Here is a 21856-nt window from a genome sequence, read left to right as displayed (position 1 = left end):
GTAACAGTTCGAGATGCTACCTCAGTAGAAGCATTTAAGTCTCATCTTAAAACTCATCTGTATACTCTAGCCTTTAAATAGACCTCCTTTTTAGACCAGTTGATCTGCCGCTTCTTTTCTTTCTCCTATGTCCCCCCCTCCCTTGTGGAGGGGGTCCGGTCCGATGACCATGGATGAAGTACTGACTGTCCAGAGTCGAGACCCAGGATGGACCGCTCGTCGGGACCCAGGATGGACCGCTCGCCTGTATCGGTTGGGGACATCTCTACGCTGCTGATCCGCTTGAGATGGTTTCCTGTGGACAGGACTCTCACTGCTGTCTTGGAGCCACTATGGATTGAACTTTCACAGTATCATGTTAGACCCGCTCGACATCCATTGCTTTCGGTCCCCTAGAGGGGGGGGGGTTGCCCACATCTGAGGTCCTCTCCAAGGTTTCTCATAGTCAGCATTGTCGCTGGCGTCCCACTGAATGTGAATTCTCCCTGCCCACTGGGTGTGAGTTTTCCTTGCCCTTTTGTGGGTTCTTCCGAGGATGTTGTAGTCGTAATGATTTGTGCAGTCCTTTGAGACATTTGTGATTTGGGGCTATATAAATAAACATTGATTGATTGATTGATTGGTTTAGGGACAATTTCAATTGGGCTTGACCATGGACTATGAGATTCCTCTATTACTCCAAGGTCCAACATTTTCTTTACCTCTTTTATAGACGCCTGTCTGGTTTCTGGATTTCGGTAGGGCTTTTGTCGTACCACCTTTCCTGGTTTGTTCTTAAAGTCATGGTAGATCATCTTGGTTCTTCCTGGCAGTTCAGAGAGGCGGTCCTGGTTCCGTCCCAGAAGTTCCTTCACCTCCTGCTTTTGTGAAGAGGAGAGGTCCTCTCCTATAGGTACCGGGGGAATGGTCTGGGGAGAGGGTGCAGTTAAAAAAGCAGCACATGGCAACGGCTCAGCCGCATGCCATTTTTTCAAAATATTGACATGGTAAATTTGGTGGCCTTTCCACCGGCCTAGCTGGTTTACCTTGTAACTGACTAGCCCTATCCTCTCAATTATCTCGTACGGCCCCTGCCATCTGGCCAAGAACTTACATTTGCTGGACGGTACTAATACCAGCACTTTTTCCCCGACTTGGAATTCTCGGAGTGTGGTACCTCGGTTGTACATTCTTGCCTGTTCTGTTTGGGCTTTTTCCATGTGCTCTCTTACCATGGGCCAGATTTTGCGAGCCTGGGCTTGTAGTTGGGCAACATGTTCGATCACACTGCGGTGTGGCGAGGGTTGGTTCTCCCAGGTTTCTTTTGCAATGTCCAGCACGCCTCGGGGACATCGGCCATAAACTAGCTCAAAGGGAGAGAAGCCAGTGGACGCCTGGGGCACCTCTCTGATGGCAAAGAGGACATATGGAATGAGGTGATCCCAGTCTTTCTCTACTTCGTCGGCTACTTTTTTTAGAATCTTTTTCAACGTATAGTTGAAACGTTCCATCAGGCCATCTGTCTGAGGGATATGTACAGAGGTTCGTATACGCTTTACTTTCAGCCATTTGTACAGCATGGTTAGTACTTGTGACATAAAACATGTGCCCTGGTCCGTTAAAATCTCATCTGCGATCCCCACACGGCTAAACATCATAAACAGTTTGTGTGCGATAGCTTTGGCTGAGGCTGTGCATAATGGTACAGCCTCACGATATAGGGTGGCATAGTCTCCTATTACCACACACGTTGGGCTTCTCCAGTGAGGAAAGGTGCCAGTATGGATCCCAATTCTTCTACCGGCCACTTCTCCCGGGCCGCAGTGCGCTCGAACAACTCCAAGTAGGCTTCCACATCATCCTCTCCCGATAACTTAGTTAGGACCTCAGCGAGTGCCCATGTACAAGCCACATCTTAAGCCATTTTTTCTACTAACTTTTGTACTGCACCTTGAAGTTCAGCTCGGCTTTTTAACAAAGGACTTAGGGCTTCTGTGTGTGACATCATCAGGGGTTGACGTGAATCAGTGTGCCCACATTCTCCACCATATGTGGTACCCTGACTCTCACCGCCCTGCTAATTGCGGCGGCGTTCTACTCGCCATCGCCACCTGACTCTTCCCCGCTGGTTGCGGGGACAATTGACCTGGTGGCCCACCCTCTTGTCCGCCCTTCCGTAACTTTTGACTTTTTGGGGATTTTTTGTTTATCTAGAACGTCTGCTATCCGTTATCGGAATGGGGGCTACTTTCATGATTTCTATTGACAGTTCGGTTGTGTTTTGTTTTTTCTCTCCGTGTTTTATTTTTTGTCAGCGCTTTTATTTTTGTTCAGTGTCCTGAGCACTGTTTCCCCTCAGCTGCAGCTGATTGGCACGTGGCCACACCTGGCGTCTATCAGCCGGCTGCTATTTAGGCCTGCCTCGCCCTCCAGTCAGGGCTAGAGTATCGTAAGCTGTTAACTGTCTGCTGTGGACTGTTTGCTGGTTGCTGTCTCCGGTTTTCTTTTTCGCTGATTCCAGTTCCCCTGTTTACCTGGTATCCTGTTTCCTGTCTCCAGGTTCCTGGTATGTGATTTTCCTTGCATTTTTTGGGACATTACAATCATGTTTTCCTGCACCAAGCCTGCCATCTCTGCATCTTTGGGTTCATCACCTCTACTTCCTGACACCGTCTCAAAGTTTGTTTGGAACAATTGTTGATTTAATATATTGCCCCCATGCTGTGAATTCTAATTTTTGGAACTTATGTGGCTCTCTAATAAAGAAAATTATGAAGCATAACTGGAGCTTTTCTACTGTGTTTAAACCTTTTTCATACGTTTTCTCTTTTCTTTAGCCGTTGGCACTTTTAAAGTTCCCTGATATTCTTGCTTGTATAGAACTTTATTTGGTTTTAGCTTTTATTTTTTATTGATTCCAGTTGACCTGTTTGTGTTGTATTTTTACTTTGATTATTCTTTTTCACACACACTTTGATGTCTCAATGTTATTTTCTGTGTTATTTAGATGTATCTTTTTGAGCTTTTATCACTTTCTGTGCCTTTCTATGTCTTATATAATTTTTTTTTCTGCACAGCATTTTGCTCCACTGTATTTGTAAAAAAATTCCACAAAAAAGTCGGATTAAATATTTCTACAAGTTTCATTTCAATAATTTAACAAAAGATTTTACTCATTTAAGAATAGTCCCACTTCATAATCTGCCTAAATTCAATATATAGACAGTTTGTACACAAAAGAGAATTGTAGAAAGGGTTTGTGATCAGCGCGCCTCAAGAGTAAAGGTCAACGCCTCTGGCCATGGGGCTTAAACAGAGCGCCATCAGACCGGGGCTTGGCCTGTGCTGACGAAGAGGCACAGCTGGCAGATGATTAGATTGCACAGGTGGTACGTGTTGAACTAATCATCTGTTGTTTTTAACAGTGAGTGGCTGGGTGCAGGAGAAGAGGAAGTTGGGAGAGCGACTGGAAAGTCCAAAAAGAAAGCTAATTATTTTGATGGTGGTGTTAAAAAACATTAAACCCGTTAAACTCTCTGTGCTTGGCTACTTTGACGTGCATCTGTGGAACTGCAAGACAGCGACTTTTACAACCTTGTTCGGTTTAAACATTTTTTTGGCGGAGATTTGTATGAAACAGTCAGGTTGCAATTCAATTGTTTCTAACAATCACAATAAAGCTCCTAATTTGATTTGTTACAAAATTATCATTTTGATAATTATGTAAAAAATGTGCAGAAAAGTCCAAAAATAGTTTTGTTTTTTTTGCCAAAAAAGATTTAAATGGTGCCAATCTGAACCAACCAAGTGTGAATGGGTGCTTAGTCCGCATAACATTTTTTTTTTTTTTAATTGTATATAGTATAGTGTTTATTGCCATTTCAACATTTGGGCTGGAGCCCTTCCTCCAGCACAGAGCTGGGCAAATATTTTGACTCAGGGGCACATTGAGAAAAACAATGTGTCTGGGGGGGGCCAATGTGTATGTGTGTATAAATTATATATACCGTATTTCCTTGAATTGCCGCCAGGGTGCTAATACATTTAAAACCTCTTCTCACTCCTGCGCTTACCAAAGGCATGCGGTAAAAGTAAGCATGCGCTAATTATTTTAAAAAATCTTCTCACTCCGGCACTTACCAAAGGCATGCAGTAAAAATTTGAGTGTGATGTAAGCTTGGACCTTAAATCCTACTGAATAGCTCTTAATCTTTTCCCCTTTATGCGATTTCAAATTACCAGTATTGAAATCAGCCTCCTCCATTTTGAAAATGATGACAGGGGAAGTGTCACTCGTGACGTCACGAGTTTAACCAGGCGGTAATACTAAGCATGAGGATATCCAAGATGGCGGCGCCCGGACGGGCTGCGCTCTCGAGGAGCTCCTGCTAAAGATGGAACATTTGGCAGAAATACCGGACAATTCCACAAACTTTATGGCTGGCTCACATCGTGGTCACTCCGTGATCACGTACGACCGCCAGACACTTCTGGATGTGGACGAATCGGGCCGTTTTGGACTGATAGACACTTGCGTGCTAGACTTGCTAACTAGCATGGGAATACATCGGCGGCTACATCCAGCGGCCTGTGAAGCAGGGGAGTCTAGTAGCAGCGGGGGCCGTCTACGGAGCAGACGCCAGCGGTGTGATCGGAAACGCGGATGCCGAGCGGGGCTAAAAACAAAGCAGAAGGCTAATCCCCACAGAACACCCCACAGAACACCACTTTCCTCCATCCCGAAGACGGATTTAGATGGAAAATGCGAGACTACTGGTCTGGGTAAGGAGTCAGTTAAATTAGAACAAGTTTTTTCTGCTTTGAGTGTTTCAGAGTTGGACATGTGTTTTACTGAGGTGGCTAACTATGATGCGTGCAATTTATCAAAGCAACAAACAAACAATCGGAAAATCCCCGTTACTGAGGTGGCTAACCATGATGCGTGCAGTTTATCAAAGCAACAATCAAACAATCGGAAAATTCCTGTCGTATCAATTCCTAGATATGGTCGTAACTATACTAAATGCACTGGGCATAATAAACACAACATTATTAATATTGCTACTACGGATAATTTGATCAAAAACTCCCTAAAACAGCCCACTACCTATAATATAGGTTTTTTAAACATAAGATCATTGTCTCCTAAAACGTTGTTAGTTAATGATATTATCAGAGACAACAATCTTAACGTCATGGGTCTCAGCGAAACCTGGCTTAAACCAAACGACTTTTTTGCGCTAAATGAGGCATGTCCTCCTAACTTTACGCATGCGCATATTGCCCGTCCGCTCAAAAGGGGTGGGGGGGTCGCACTAATATACAACGAAAACTTTAACCTTAGTCCTAACATAAATAATAAATATAAATCGTTTGAGGTGCTTACTATGAGGTCTGTCACACCGCTGCCTCTACACCTGGCTGTTATCTACCGCCCCCCAGGGCCCTATTCGGACTTTATTAATGAATTCTCAGAGTTCGTTGCTGATCTAGTCACACACGCCGATAATATAATCATAATGGGGGACTTTAATATCCATATGAATACCCCATCGGACCCACCGTGCGTAGCGCTCCAGACTGTAATTGATAGCTGTGGTCTCACACAAATAATAAATGAACCCACGCATCGCAACGGTAATACGATAGACCTAGTGCTTGTCAGGGGCATCACCGTTTCCAAAGTTACGATACTCCCGTATACTAAAGTATTGTCCGATCATTACCTTATAAAATTCGAGGTTCAGACGCATGTTCGTCAAACTAATAATAATAATACCTGCTATAGCAGCCGCAACATTAATACAGCCACAACGACAACTCTTGCTGACCTACTGCCCTCGGTAATGGCACCATTCCCAAAGTATGTGGGCTCTATTGATAACCTCACTAACAACTTTAACGACGCCCTGCGCGAAACCATTGATAACATAGCACCGCTAAAGTTAAAAAAGGCTCCAAAAAAGCGCACCCCGTGGTTTACAGAAGAAACTAGAGCTCAGAAATTATTATGTAGAAAGCTGGAACGCAAATGGCGCACGACTAAACTTGAGGTGCACCATCAAGCATGGAGTGATGGTTTAATAACTTATAAACGCATGCTTACCTTAGCTAAAGCTAAATATTACTCAAATCTCATCCACCGTAATAAAAATGATCCTAAATTTTTGTTTAGTACGGTAGCATCGCTAACCCAACAAGGGATTCCTTCCAGTAGCTCAACCCACTCAGCTGATGACTTTATGCAATTCTTTAGTAAGAAAATTGAAGTCATTAGAAAGGAGATTAAAGACAATGCGTCCCAGCTACAACGGGGTTCTATTAACACTGACACGATTGTATATACGGCGGATACTGCCATCCAAAATAGTTTCTCTCGTTTTGAGGAAATAACATTAGAGGAATTGTTACAACGTGTAAATGGAATAAAACAGACAACATGTTTACTTGACCCTCTTCCTGGGAAACTGATCAAGGAGCTCTTTGAATTATTAGGTCCATCAGTGCTAAATATTATAAACTTATCACTCTCCTCGGGCAGTGTTCCCCTAGCATTCAAAAAAGCGGTTATTCATCCTCTTCTTAAAAGACCTAACCTCGATCCTGACCTCATGGTAAATTACCGACCGGTGTCTCACCTTCCCTTTATTTCAAAAATCCTTGAAAAAATTGTTGCGGAGCAGTTAAATGAACACTTAGCGTCTAACAATCTATGTGAAACCTTTCAATCCGGTTTCAGGGCAAATCACTCCACGGAGACAGCCCTCGCAAAAATGACTAATGATCTATTGCTAACGATGGATTCTGATGCGTCATCTATGTTGCTGCTCCTCGATCTTAGCGCTGCTTTCGATACCGTCGATCATAATATTTTATTAGAACGTATCAAAACACGAATTGGTATGTCAGACTTAGCCCTGTCTTGGTTTAACTCTTATCTTACTGATAGGATGCAGTGTGTCTCCCATAACAATGTGACCTCGGACTACGTTAAGGTAACGTGTGGAGTTCCCCAGGGTTCGGTCCTTGGCCCTGCACTCTTCAGCATCTACATGCTGCCGCTAGGTGACATCATACGCAAATACGGTATTAGCTTTCACTGTTATGCTGATGACACCCAACTCTACATGCCCCTAAAGCTGACCAACACGCCGGATTGTAGTCAGCTGGAGGCGTGTCTTAATGAAATTAAACAATGGATGTCCGCTAACTTTTTGCAACTCAACGCCAAAAAAACGGAAATGCTGATTATCGGTCCTGCTAGACACCGAACTCTATTTAATAATACAACTCTAACATTTGACAACCAAACAATTAAACAAGGCGACACGGTAAAGAATCTGGGTATTATCTTCGACCCAACTCTCTCCTTTGAGTCACACATTAAAAGCGTTACTAAAACGGCCTTCTTTCATCTCCGTAACATCGCTAAAATTCGCTCCATTCTGTCCACTAAAGACGCTGAGATCATTATCCATGCGTTTGTTACGTCTCGCCTCGACTACTGTAACGTATTATTTTCGGGTCTCCCCATGTCTAGCATTAAAAGATTACAGTTGGTACAAAATGCGGCTGCTAGACTTTTGACAAGAACAAGAAAGTTTGATCACATTACGCCTGTACTGGCTCACCTGCACTGGCTTCCTGTGCACTTAAGATGTGACTTTAAGGTTTTACTACTTACGTATAAAATACTACACGGTCTAGCTCCATCTTATCTTGCCGATTGTATTGTACCATATGTCCCGGCAAGAAATCTGCGTTCAAAGGACTCCGGCTTATTAGTGATTCCCAAAGCCCAAAAAAAGTCTGCGGGCTATAGAGCATTTTCCGTTCGGGCTCCAGTACTCTGGAATACCCTCCCGGTAACAGTTCGCGATGCCACCTCAGTAGAAGCATTTAAGTCTCACCTTAAAACTCATTTGTATACTCTAGCCTTTAAATAGACTCCCTTTTTAGACCAGTTGATCTGCCGTTTCTTTTCTTTTTCTTCTATGTCCCACTCTCCCGTGTGGAGGGGGTCCGGTCCGATCCGGTGGCCATGTACTGCTCGCCTGTGTATCGGCTGGGGACATCTCTGCGCTGCTGGTCCGCCTACGCTTGGGATGGTTTCCTGCTGGCTCCGCTGTGAACGGGACTCTCGCTGCTGTGTCTTGGATCCTCTTTGGACTGGACTCTCGCGACTGTGTTGTATCCATTGTGGATTGAACTTTCACAGTATCATGTTAGACCCGCTCGACATCCATTGCTTTCCTCCTCTCTAAGGTTCTCATAGTCATCATTGTCACTGACGTCCCACTGGGTCATTATTGTCACCAATGTCCCACTGGGTGTGAGTTTTCCTTGCCCTTATGTGGGCCTACCGAGGATGTCGTGGTGGTTTGTGCAGCCCTTTGAGACACTAGTGATTTAGGGCTATATAAGTAAACATTGATTGATTGATTGATAATCATTTTGCGAAGCGAGTTTGACCCGGCAGTAATTCAAGGCAGGTGCATAGTATATGCCCTGCGGCAATTCAAGGAAATACATTATACACATTTGGCTGTAAAATCCTGCTGTACAGTATGTGTCTGGGTCCCTTTTTCTTCAGGAACACTAATACCAAAAGTCACAATGTCCGACAGATTTCTAAAAAAGTTATGACAGACCACCTCAAAAAAACCGAATGGAATTTTACAGGTTTTTACTGAATGTGACACCCAAAATTTACATACTATTAAGAAAGTGGGATTTACAATATTAAATATGATCAATAAAACACTGAATATTAACAACATATGAACATCTTTTACTTGTAAGAGCAGCTCCTCTATGGACATATTTTACAATCATGCAAAACACAACACAAATGTAACAAACAGCAAAATATGAATGCAAAGTGTAATAAATACCTACAATATGATATATTATCACTTTTATGTAGATATTTGTTGTAAAAATATGCTTTCGCATCTGTTCCTGACAAGTGTTTGGGGATGGCTGATCCAAAAACAAACCCCGCCCACTCTGCTTTGTTTCTAGTCTGAGCTGCTGTGACCTGGATTACCGTAACAACTCCTAACACTCAAAAGTGCAGATTTCAACCATTGAAATACTTTCTATAGTTTAAGACTTACGGTCATTTAAAAACAGCACTGCACATCATAATGGCGACCACAGTTTTGATGTTAAAGGTCTAAAAAAATGATGTAGAACGTCCAGCTGGCCGGATTTAACATCTTAATGGGCCGCTGTGGCCCGCGGGCCATATTTTGTCCATGTCTGGTCTTGATCTAGCAACAAAGTGAACAGGTGTCACTTATCAGTAATCAGGCCGACACAGCAGCTGCAGTTTATGGCCGAAAAAGAAAAACAAAAGTAACCTAACAATGCGTTCCTTCTTATCTTAACACAAACAGTCAAGTAACTGCAATAATGATATTTTTGAAGCAAATATTCAACAAGGAAATGCATTTCAATTTGTAAGAATTCCAAGCTGTAAACATTGTTTTAGGTTTGTTTAACGAAATATGATAAACAAAGAAATGTCAAACTGTTTCAATACATATTTTTTTATTAACTTGTCAAGAAAATTTTTACAAACAACAAGTATGTACCAACTCCTCATTCAGTACCATTGGCTCTCGAGCAGTTCAGGTAGTTATTAGGATTCGGGGGCCACATTGAGATAAGACAATGTGTCCGGGGTCCGGTGTGGAATAATTTGACTTTTACATTTAGTCCCACCTCCACCGCCAAAGCTGACATCAAAGACATGCACAATAAGGATCATTTCAACCCGGACTTTGGAAGAAGTGTTTCCTTGCGCTACAATCCTAATGACTAGCAGCATAAACCACGTGTCTTGATCGGACTTTAATTTTGATAGGAATGTGTGCGATCGGGTCAGAATATTCAAATAACATGTTTACATGAAGCAAATGTATTCCCGTTAGGCTTTGAATCCAATTAAGTATGTCCATGTGCACGTAGCTACAGTCCGCTCAGATGTATCTCTTTTTGCCATTTTTTTCCAACAAAAACTGAATATTCAACAGTGAAATGGGAACTTTTTTTTTTTCCCCCGAAAGTTCAGATTTTACCTCCTGGTAGAAAATGTGTAAACCTTTGATTCCACTATTGGTCCGTCAAATAATAACTGGATCAGTATTTTCCTACATCAAACACATTGTTACTGTTCAAATTGTGTTTAGTGTCACAGTGGCCAGATATATTAAACACACTTGTTTAATAAACTATCTGGCTTGTTTTTTTTAATGAACACTTGGACCTACAACGCTACCATATTTTATTGTCGGTCATTATGGTGGTACTTAGAGAGACACATTTTTTCTGATGTAGCACTCGGTGAAAAAAAGTATGGGAACCTCAAGTGTAAACTAATTTGGGGTACTCATAGCTCAATATCGGCGGCAATGGCGTTCATCGGTTTCTGCAACTGAACTTTTCATATTTTCTGAAACAACGCAGATTTCAGATTCTACAAATTTCTGGAGATACAAAACCCAAAACCAGTGAAGTTGGCACGCTGTGTAAATGGTATAAAAAAAGAGGATACAATAATTTGCAAATCCTTTTCAACTTATATTCAATTGACTAGACTACAAAGACAAGATATTTCATGTTCACACTGAGAAACTTATTTTTATTATTTTTGCAAATAATCATGAACTTAGAATTTAATGACAGCAACAGATTGCAAAAAAGTTGTCACAGGGGCAATTTTACCACTCTGTTTTAACAACACTTAGTAAACGTTTGGGAACTGTGGAGACACATTTTTGAAGTGGAATTATTTCGCTTTCATTCTTGCGTGATGTGCAACTTAAGTTGTTCAACAGTCCGGGGTCTCTGTTGTGGTATTTTAGGCTTCAGCGTTTCTGGATGTTGTTGATAAATGATTCTGACTTTAAATAGTAGAGTTTTAACTTGCACTTACAGATGTAGCGATCAACTGCAGTTATTGACAGTGGTTTTCTGAAGTGTTCCTGAGCCCATGTGGTGATGTCCTTTACATGCTGATGTCGCTTTTTGATGCAGTACCACCTGAGGGATCGAAGGTCCGTTAAGTCACTGCTTGCATGCAGTGATTTCTCCAGATTTTCTGAACCTTATTATGATATTACAGACGGTAGATGGTGAAATCCTTAAAGGCCTACAGAAATGAGATTTTTCTTATTTAAACGAGGATAGCAGGTCCATTTTGTGTATCATACTTGATCATGTCGCGATATTGCCATATTTTTGCTGAAATAATTTAGTACAGAACATCGACGATAAACTTCGCAACTTTTTGTCGCTAATAAAAAAGCCTTGCCTTTACCTGATGTAGCAGACGATGTGCGCGTGACGTCACCGGTGTGAGGGCTCCTCACATCCTCACATTCTTTATAATGTGAGCCACCAGCAGTAAGAGCTATTCGGACCGAGAAAGCGACTATTTCCCCATTAATTTGAGCGAGGATGAAATATTTTTGGATAAGAAAAGTTAGAGTGAAGCACAAAAAAGAAAAAGCATCGGCTCCAGGCGGCAGCAGTGTGAGCGTTTCAGATGTAATTAGACACATTTACTAGGATAATTCTGGAAGATCCCTTATCTGCTTATTGTTTTAACAGTGTTTTAGTGAGATTGTAAAGTCATACCTCAAAGTCGGATGGCTGCAATGAACGGCAGTGTTTTTGATGGAAGCCGTGGAGGAGCCAAGCTCACAGCTGCCTTTTTTGACAGCTGCTGCAGGAGGAGGTCCAGTAACCCACTGATGTATCCGGTAAGAGCCGATTTAATATCACAATTTTCCCATCCAAAAACATGCTGGTTGACGTAGAGAAACATGTTCGTTTGACCGCTCTGTGTTAAAGCTTCACAACAAACAAAGAAACACCGGCTGTGCTTCGGTGCTAAAGGCAGCTGCAATCCACCGCTTTCCACCAACAGCATTCTTATTTGACGTCTCCATTATTAATTGAACAAATTGCAAAAGATTCAGTAACACAGATGTCCAAAATACTGTGTAATTATGCGATGAAAAGAGACGACTTTTAGCCGTAACTGGTGCTGGGCTAATATGTCCCCTCCAACCAATAACGTCACAAGCACGCGTCATCATACGCGTCGTCATTCTGCGACGTTTTCAACAAGAAACGCCGCGGGATATTTAAAATTGTAATTTAGTAAACTAAACCGGCCGTATTGGCATGTGTTGCAATGTTAATATTTCCTCATTGATATATAAACTATCAGACTGCGTGGTCGGTAGTAGTGGGTTTCAGTAGGTCTTTAATTATTTCCAATAGCTGGTTGAGAAATGTTGTTCTTAAACTGTTCAAAAATTTGCTCTGGCATTTGTTGACAAAGTGGTGACCCTTGCCTCATCCTTGTTTGTGAATGACTGAGCATTTCATGGAAGCTGATTTTGTACCCAATCATGGCACCCACCTGTTCCCAATTAGCCTGTTTACCTGTGCGATGTTCCAAAGAAGTTTCTGATGAGCATTCCTCAACTTTTTCAGTCTTTTTTGTCACTTGTGCCAGCTTTTTTAAAACATGTTGCAGGCATCAAATTCCAAATTAGGTAATATTAGCAAAAAATAAAAAAGTTTTCCAGTTCGAACGTTAAGTATCTATTCAATTGAATATTAGTTGAAAATGATTTGCAAATCTTTGTAATCTGTTTTTATTTACCATTTACACAACGTGGCAACTTCACTGCTTTTGGGTTTTGTACAAAGGACGGGTGGCAATGGAATTATTGTGTATTTAATCTTTTTCTTGCCTTCAGTATCCAGCCTCTCTTCATTTCACTGCTTTTTTTTATCACTCCTTTATCTCCTGGAGAACGAATGGGGGGAAACAGACTCCTCTTCTTTCAGCCTGCTATCCACCCAGGGCATGGTTGTGTGTGAATAATGTCTGCAAGGAGAAGTAAATATCTTTCCATGACAAGCTGTTTGGATTGCTTCTCATGTGCAATCAGATACTCGATGCATCATGGACCAGGACAGCGGGGCAGCGAGCCTCGCGAGGGGAGGCCTCCCTTGTCACCGGACAGGATGCACTTAGAGAGGGTTAAAGGTTCCTTTCAGGGTAGGCCTAAAACTGTCACTCTGACACTGAGTTTTTCTGATGAAGCGCCCCAGTGAGTTAATGGATCTGATGGAGCTCAAGTTATAAAAAATAAAAAAAACATGTCCATTTGGAAATGTTTGGTTTAAGTTACATGGAGATTATAGACAGGCGGTTGGTATCATGTTAATCCTGCAAAATTACACGCTCTGCAGAGACATCAGTTGGACTATCTTTAGGGATGTTTCCTTGACTGACCTTGTAAAAGGTGCAATTAAAATAAGCGCATTTGCCAGATCCGAGCCATCATAATCCAGGCCTTGCTTACCTTGACCGGCGCTATGCTTTATCACTCTATTCACTGGTGTCTGCATGTGTGTATCTAGCGCTAAACCAATTGCAGAGATAAGCACAGGCAATCAACAGTGAAATCACATCAGTCAGCTCACTGGAATATGGATAAGCGCTCAACCATAAAACGGTTAGCCAAAAGGTTATCAGATGGGAATACTAACATGACCTTGTAAAAATGAGAGTTTTGGAAAGGTTACAAAAATTCATTGTTTGCAGATTTGCAAAAAACAACAGAAAATTGCTGCACATGCATGTAAGGATGCAGTGTTTGCCAAAACAAATGTAGGTTGTAATGCACCGCATTTGGTCTGGTACGTGTCTTACCTATGATGTTAAACCGAGGCTGGCTCTACATAGGGGGGAGACATTGGCAGAGACCCCCCCAAAAAATGTCTTACTCTCTCTAATCAAAATTTTTGACGTTGAGAAAGTACATTTTATTACACCGAAAATTGCGGGCGTCCAACTTTGTAGTCTGTGATGACACCGTAGTCGATAAGCCTCTTATTTTTCTCTATCTTCCTGTCAAGGGACATTCATGCTCCGCTGTTGCCATTTCTAACATAGTAAATAATAGTGTAAAGTTATTACTTATATCTGTCAGTAAACTCCCCATGAAAGCGCTAAAACATACCGGTGTAGTACGTTTACATTATTCACCCAAGGAACTTTAGTTGTTAGAGAGTTCCAGTCGGATGGTTTTTCACGGGACACATTTCCGGCCTTGGTGTTGTTTACGGATGAAGAGACGCTGCTCTGTTATTGATTGAAGTAAAGTCTGAATGTCATTAAAACAGTTAGCGCCATCTTTTGACACTTCCACCTCCGTCCTTGCATGCTACACCGCTACAACAAAGATGACGGGGAGAAGACGCTGTTGAAGGTGAGGCACGTAAATAAGACCGCCCACAAAACGGCACATCCTGAAGAGACTGTCAGAGAGCGACTGTAAGATGATCTGTAAAACATCATCTATGCAACATTTTCACCAAAGAAAAACCATTACATGTTATGTAGACCACAAGGAAATATTTTACATTTATAAAAAAAATAATAATAATAATATGACTCATTTAATGAGCCCTATAATCCAGTGCACCTAATACATGAAAAAAAAATCAAAAATAAACCATTCATCAGCAGTGTACCTTATTATCCTGTGCGCCCTACGGTCCGGAAAATACGATAGTCACAAAGCTATGATATCGCATGACTCAATTAAACCTATACAAAGGAACCAGGTAGTCACATGACCGCACCCAAAACTATCGGGAGGACCATGGTGGTCTGGCAGCCATGATGAAAACGACTCACAGCGATAAATGTTCATCTTACAAAAATGAACATTTACTTTTGTATAATGTGCGGTCATCTGGGTAAGTGGACATGTTCACATTTCAACCTACAAGATTTCCAATTTGAAATGTGAACATGTCTACTTACCCAGATGACAGCACATGATACGAAAACCGCCCGATTGTAGCTGAGATAGGCATCAGCTCCCCCCGCGACCCCAAAGGGAATAAGCGGTAGGAAATGGATGGATGGATGGAAGATTTTCAATTTCAACTAAAGAAAACACGCTTTGGTAAGTTTTAAGTGTTTTATTTTAGGTTTTAGCTACACATACGTTAACATTACTATCATGTAAAATGTGCCTATTTTGTAGTACATCCCTTAGTAGTGTCTCTTTGTCTCTAGCACACAGAGACTACGGTTGTAGTACAAGTGTAACCTGCCTGGTTCAGTCTATACTACTTCTGTTCCGCCCGGGACTTGAACCTGAGAGACGAACGTGCTAGCCACTGAGCTTAGAGCCCGACCCATAAACCCAGAGGCCAGCACTAAAGGCTACCCAAGTACACATGGATCAACCACACTGTCTAGCCTCTGTTACAAAAGTACTATTACTACTACTAGCTACTGGATGAATTGTAAGTTACCAACCAGTTACTTGGGACTCAAGTATTTTTCAAGTAAAAATGTGGATGACTAGTCAAACTACTCAAAAGCAAGCGTACTCTTACTCGTAGGCTACTTTGATGGCAACATCGTTCGTAGTTCTGCTTGCAAAGGGGCGCACAGTAGCTCCTAGTGGACTACCATGCCTCCAAGTCCAGCACACAACTGCTGCCCGCACCTTTTTCAAGTGGGCAGACTAATTATGTAGCAAACAGACGGCATAAAGCGATTTTATTCGGCGTTTCATGAAGCGATTCCCTAATGGGCATCAAAGGAGCTTTCGTTATTACCCAAAGATTCAAAAGCAAACCTCGATACGAGGTGCACTTTTTAATTTCAGTTGATAATTAATCGGCAAGGTGAATAAAAAACGGGCCTTGTTCTGCATTTCACTTCATTTTCTCTTTTATGAGTACAACACATTGCAAGAGCTTCCACTCAAGTCTGATTATTAATGCCTGTCATCTACTCATGAGCAGATGTTGGCTTCCACATTCTCATCAGTCTCAGACTAAGAGCTTTAGTCTCCGATTGATCACGGATCAAACCCTGACTACAGCAACTTTTCGCTCCTCTGGTTTTACTTCCCTTAAGTTGGCACCAAAAGTATGGTTGTTCATTCTGTCCGTCCAAAGAATCAGTCAGTTCAGTCGTGATCAATGTGCAGACTGCTGTTTTCCAGCAAAGCTCTGGCTCCAGCCTGCTCCTACTTGTCCACTTCAACCATTATCCGCAAAACTTTTGGGTACTAATATGATGTCTAGGATCTGAGCAAGTATATTTTGAAGAAGAGTGGGAGATACAGCCATAATTAAAGACCCTGGCGAAGAGCCTTGTTTTGGTCCGATGGACAACATACAGAAAAATTTACCCAAAACTACATTTAATCACAGTGAGATCCTACAATTTATACACCTGATATAATGAAGTCAGTAGACGTACAACAAATGTAATGACACGTTAGCATGTAGCATCCTCCTGACCCTTGATATTATTAGCAAGTAGAACATTGATACATGTAGTTACAGAGTTAGGGTATAGCATGTTTCTTAACCGTAGGGCCCACTAGAGGGCCGCCAAAAGATAGCCGTTTCTCAGCTGTGGTCTGTATGTGCCACCATCGGTACTCAGTTGTAATATACAGCGTCCAGGCCACTAATTATTCACTAATTGACAAAAACCTAAAGAGTTAACAAACTACGGTTGTTTTGATACCAATATTTGGGTATCGGTACCCTTAACAAAGTGTATTTTGATAAGCTTTGATACTTTTCTAAATAAAGGGTCCACAAAAAATGTTATTATTGGCTTTATTTTACTAAAAAAAAACTTAAGGTATATCAAACATGTGTTTATTATTGCAATTTGGTCCTTAAATAAAAGAATAAACATATGAGACAACTTGTATTTTAGTAGTAAATAAACAAACAAAGACTCCTAATTAGTCTGCTAACGTATGCAGTAACATATTGTCCATCCATCCATCCATCCATCCATCCATCCATCTTCTTCCGCTTATCCGAGGTTGGGTTACGGGGGCAGCAGCCTAAGCAGGGAAGGCCACACTTCTCTCTCCCCAGCCACTTCGTCCAGCTCCTGCCGGGGGATCCTGAGGCATTCCCAGGCCAGCCGTTAGACATAGTCTTCCCAACATGTCCTGGGTCTTCCCGTGGCCACCAGCGGTCAGACTTACCCTAAACACCTCCCTAGGGAGTTGTTCGGGTGGCATCCTGACCAGATAACCAAACCACCTCTTCTGTCTCCTCTTTACTTTGAGCTCCTCCCGGATGACAGAGCTTCTCACCCTATCTCTAAGAGAAAGCTCCGCCACCCGGTGGAGGAAACTTATTTCGGCCACTTGTACCCGTGATCTTGTCCTTTCGGTCATAACCCAAAGCTCATGACCATAGGTGAAGATGGGAACGTAGATCGACCAGTAAATTGAGTGCTTTGCCTTTCCGGCTCAGCTCCTTCTTTACCACAACGGATCGATACAGTGACCGCATTAATGAAGACGCCGCACCGATCCGCCTGTCGATCTCATGATCCACTCTTCACTCACTCGTGAGCAAGAGTCCGAGGTACTTGAACTCCTCCACTTGGGGCGGGGTCTCCTCCCCAACCCGGAGATGGCACTCCACCCTTTCCCGGGTGAGAACCATGGACTCGGTCTTGGCGGTGCTGTTTCTCATCCCAGTTGCTTCACACTCGGCTGCGAACCGATGCAGTGAGAGCTGAAGATCCTGGCCAGATGAATCCATCAGGACCACATCATCTGCAAAAAGCAGAGACCTAGTCCTGCAGCTACCAAACCAGATCCCCTCAACGCCCTGACTGTGCCCAGAAAATCTGTCCATAAAAGTTATGAACAGAATCGGTGACAAAGGGCAGCCTTTGACATACTCTCTGAGCGTGTCATTTACACACCCTGTTTGTTGGGAAATTATGTTAGATGTAAATATAAACGGAATACAATAATTCGCAAATCCTTTTTAACCCATATTCAGTTGAATGCACAACAAAGACAAGATATTTGATGTTCAAACTCATAAACTTTATTTTTATTTTTTTGCAAATAATAATAATTAACTTGGAATTTCATGGCTGTAACGCGTGCCAAAGTAGTTGGGAAAGGGCATGTTCACCACTGTGTTACATCACCTTTTCTTTTAACAACACTCAATAAACGTTTGGGAACTGAGGAAACTAATTGTTGAAGCTTTGAAAGTGGAATTCTTTCCCATTCTTGTTTTATATAGACCTTCAGTCGTTCAACAGTCCGGGGTCTCCACTGTCGTATTTTACGCTTCATATTGCGCCACACATTTTCGATGGGAGACAGGTCTGGACTGCAGGTGGGCCAGGAAAGTACCCGCACTCTTTTTTTATGAAGCCATGCTGTTGTAACACATGCAAAATGTGGCTTGGCATTGTCTTGCTGAAATAAGCAGGGGCGTCCATGAAAAAGACGGCGCTTAAATGGCAGCATATGTTGTTCCAAAACCTGTATGTACTTTTCAGCATTAATGGTGCCTTCACAGATGTGTAAGTTACCGATGCCTTGGGCACTAATACACCTGCATACCATCACAGATGCTGGCTTTTGAACTTTGCGTCGATAACAGTCTGGATGGTTCGCTCCCCCTTTGGTCCGGATGAAACGATGTCGAATATTTCCCCAACAAATTTGAAACGTGGACTCGTCAGACCACAGAACACTTTTCCACTTTGCATCAGTCCATCTTAGATGATCTCGGGCCCAGAGAAGCCGGCGGCCTTTCTGGATGTTTTTGATAAATGGCTTTCACTTTGCATAGTAGAGCTTTAACTTGCACTTAAGTTGAAATCCCTAAATTTCTTGCAATTGCACTTTGAGAAAGGTTGGTCTTAAACTGTTTGACTATTTGCGCACGCAGTAGTGGACAAATAGGTGTACCTCACCCCATCCTTTCTTGTGAAAGACTGAGCATTTTTTGGGAAGCTGTTTTTATACCCAATCATGGCACCCACCAGTTCCCAATTAGCCTGCACACCTGTGGGATGTTCCAAATAAGTGTTTGATGAGCATTCCTCAACTTTATCAGTATTCATTGCCACCTTTCGCAACTTCTTTGTCACGTGTTGCTGGCATCAAATTCCAAAGTTAATGATTATTTGCCAAAAAATAAATGTTTATCAGTTTGAACATCAAATATGTTGTCTTTGTAGCATATTCAACTGAATATGGGTTGAAAAGTATTTGCAAATCATTGTATTCCGTTTATATTTACATCTAACACAATTTCCCAACTCATATTGAAACGGGGTTTGTACTATTATTATTTTTTTGTCAACATTATAAAGGACAGGCTGAAAAAATGTATTATTAATCCACTTGTTCACTTACTGTTAATATCTACATATTTTCTTTTTTAAAATTTTTTATCTACACTTCTGTTCAAATGTTATAATCATTTCTCTTCTTTGATACTTTTTATTAGTTTTGGATGATACCACACATTTAGGTATCAATTCGATACCAAGTAGTTACAGGATCATACATTGGTTATATTCAAAGTCCTCAGGTGTCCAGGGACGTATTAACTGAGTTTATAAACATAATATGATTTTTTTAAATAAGGAAAAAAGATTTTGTATGGATAAAAAAATATCAGTGTAATCATAGTAGTATCGACTGAATATGCTATTGTACTTGGTATCCTTACTGTGGATGTTAGGTGTAGATCCACCCATGGCATTACTTTACATTCAAGAACGGTATCATTAGCGGTAAGCTACTGTATCCTTCTAGGGTGTGTAGTGAAGCATGTTAAGCTATTTCTCGTCTTGCAGTGATGAAGGTACTTGTAAGAAACATACTTTATTTGTTGGCATGGCGGCCACTATTAGTGATTTAGAAGTACCTAAAACACTGCTAGCCATATCTTAAAGCACCTCTTCCTGAGGGTGTTTCAGTGTTATAACTTTACCTTTATCTTTAGTGTTTAGGCCAAAATGCGTCGGTTCTCCCTCTTCTGTCTACACACTGTGTCTGCTTGTAAGTACTCTATGTGTGTGCGCTGCCGAACATGCTCCTCTGCTCGTAAAACCAGCAATGTCACGACGCATTGCCATGCCCAAAGGACAAAAAAAGGAGAACTTTTCAAACAGAGTATAGTTCCGTTTTTGATCCATTAGTACCGCGATACTATACTAGTACCGGTTTACTGTGCAACCCTATAACAAACTAATCATAACACGACCCGGGCAATGGATCGTGACAGTCAGTGTTAACATTTGCGTGGGCTGTGGACCTCCTTTGTATGTAAAAGTTGGTCCCCCTAACAAGTATAGTACACATTTGAAAGAATAAAAGTCCAGTCTACAATAGCCAAGGTCGCTTGAGGTCAAATTTAGAGCCGTTCAAAATGTTTAATCAGTGTTTCAACTCACAGAGAAGACTTAATTTCAATGTAAGCGCTTTTAGGGCTTGATTGAATCCTAATTGTTTGTAGTTTGAGCCAAAAACTGCAGGCTTGATTATAAAATCCACAGAAATCTGTTTGTGGTGCAGCTTTTAGAAAGTATGGATTCACCGCGTCGAGGCACGCGAATGCCAATGTCAGTGAGTCGATAGTTTTTTACCTTATTAACAGCAACAAAAACACCTCGTCAGAGTCGTTATGTTCTCTGAGAACCGAGAACGGCTGAAGTGAAACCACTTGAAAGACCCGAGTGCACTGATGGAGAACAGGGACCTCCTTAAGCTGCTAATGATTTCTGTCATCCGGCTTCTCTGCCAAGAAAATCACATTTCCATTCAAGGTTCAGTTAAAGATCAGAGGGGCGCTTCAGATGGTTATCACGTCAGCGATGTAGCCTGTGTGCAGATAGTCCATCAAATATGCAACGTTGGTGATGTATTATTAATGCACCATCCAGGCCTGTCCTGAAAGCCTAGGCCTGACCATGACTCTACGTTTAGTGGATCTTTTATGAGCTGTTTTTTTTTTCATACCCCAGTTAACCATTGTTCTTCCTGTCCAACAAGTCAATTTCTCCAACAGCCTTTCAAAAACATGTTTTAATATGTTGCACATTCTGCACATCTATGAATTGTAAATATGTACAAATGTTACAAACAATGCAGTACCTAAATCGTATTCAAATAATAAATGAATTGTACAGTGCAGTAGGAAAGGGGTTCAAACGGCCCCACTAACCCATTTACCTGACACTTGAAACGTGACAAATTGGGCAGTTACGCTATCCGCTTTAACCACCAGAGGGCAGTAGAGTGTTGAATATATTGGAATGTGTTTTGTTGCAATTCCGACTTTGACCGCAGGGTCAGTTGTTATGTAGCGGTACACTTTCCATCATTTTCAGCAGACTGCATTGCACAATCTAAAGCACATTTTTTCCATAAGAAACCAGGTAAACATGGTTAATTGGTTCCGGCCTCAGCAAAAGTCGTTGTACACACTTTAACCAAAATATACCATATTACCATAGATCAAACAAACACAACATTGTTTTTCTCTTTTATTTTTATTTGTTTTCTTTGATGCACCTAAAAGAGTACATACATCACAGTAGCTCCTTTGACTTACTTTATTTTACTTGGTATTATTCTGAACTTTTTTTATTTTTTATCACTTATCTTTTTGGAACAATTTCCGTTGTGAATCAATAAAGTTTGTCTAACTCTAAATCTAAGATCAACATTCTACTCAATAACAAAGTCAAAACAACAATAACCAGCTGAACTGTCCTCACTTGCTGCCGCTCTGCCAACACGCGTACACACAGTCACTAGCCGTGTGGTGCACTCACAGTTTGAAAAAACAAAACTTGTTAACTTCAACAGGCTGGTCGCTACAGTGATTAGAAATTAAAAAAAAAAAAAAAAAAAAAAAAATTACCTCGTTGGTTAATCTTCTTGGCGTCCAGCGAAAGAAAATGAGATGGAATTGCTTATTATTAATATAGATTATCGTATTTTTCGGATAATAA

This window comes from Nerophis ophidion, linkage group LG07 (genome assembly GCF_033978795.1).
Source record: "Nerophis ophidion isolate RoL-2023_Sa linkage group LG07, RoL_Noph_v1.0, whole genome shotgun sequence".
NCBI lineage: Eukaryota > Metazoa > Chordata > Actinopteri > Syngnathiformes > Syngnathidae > Nerophis > Nerophis ophidion.
This window is presented reverse-complemented; position numbering follows the sequence as displayed.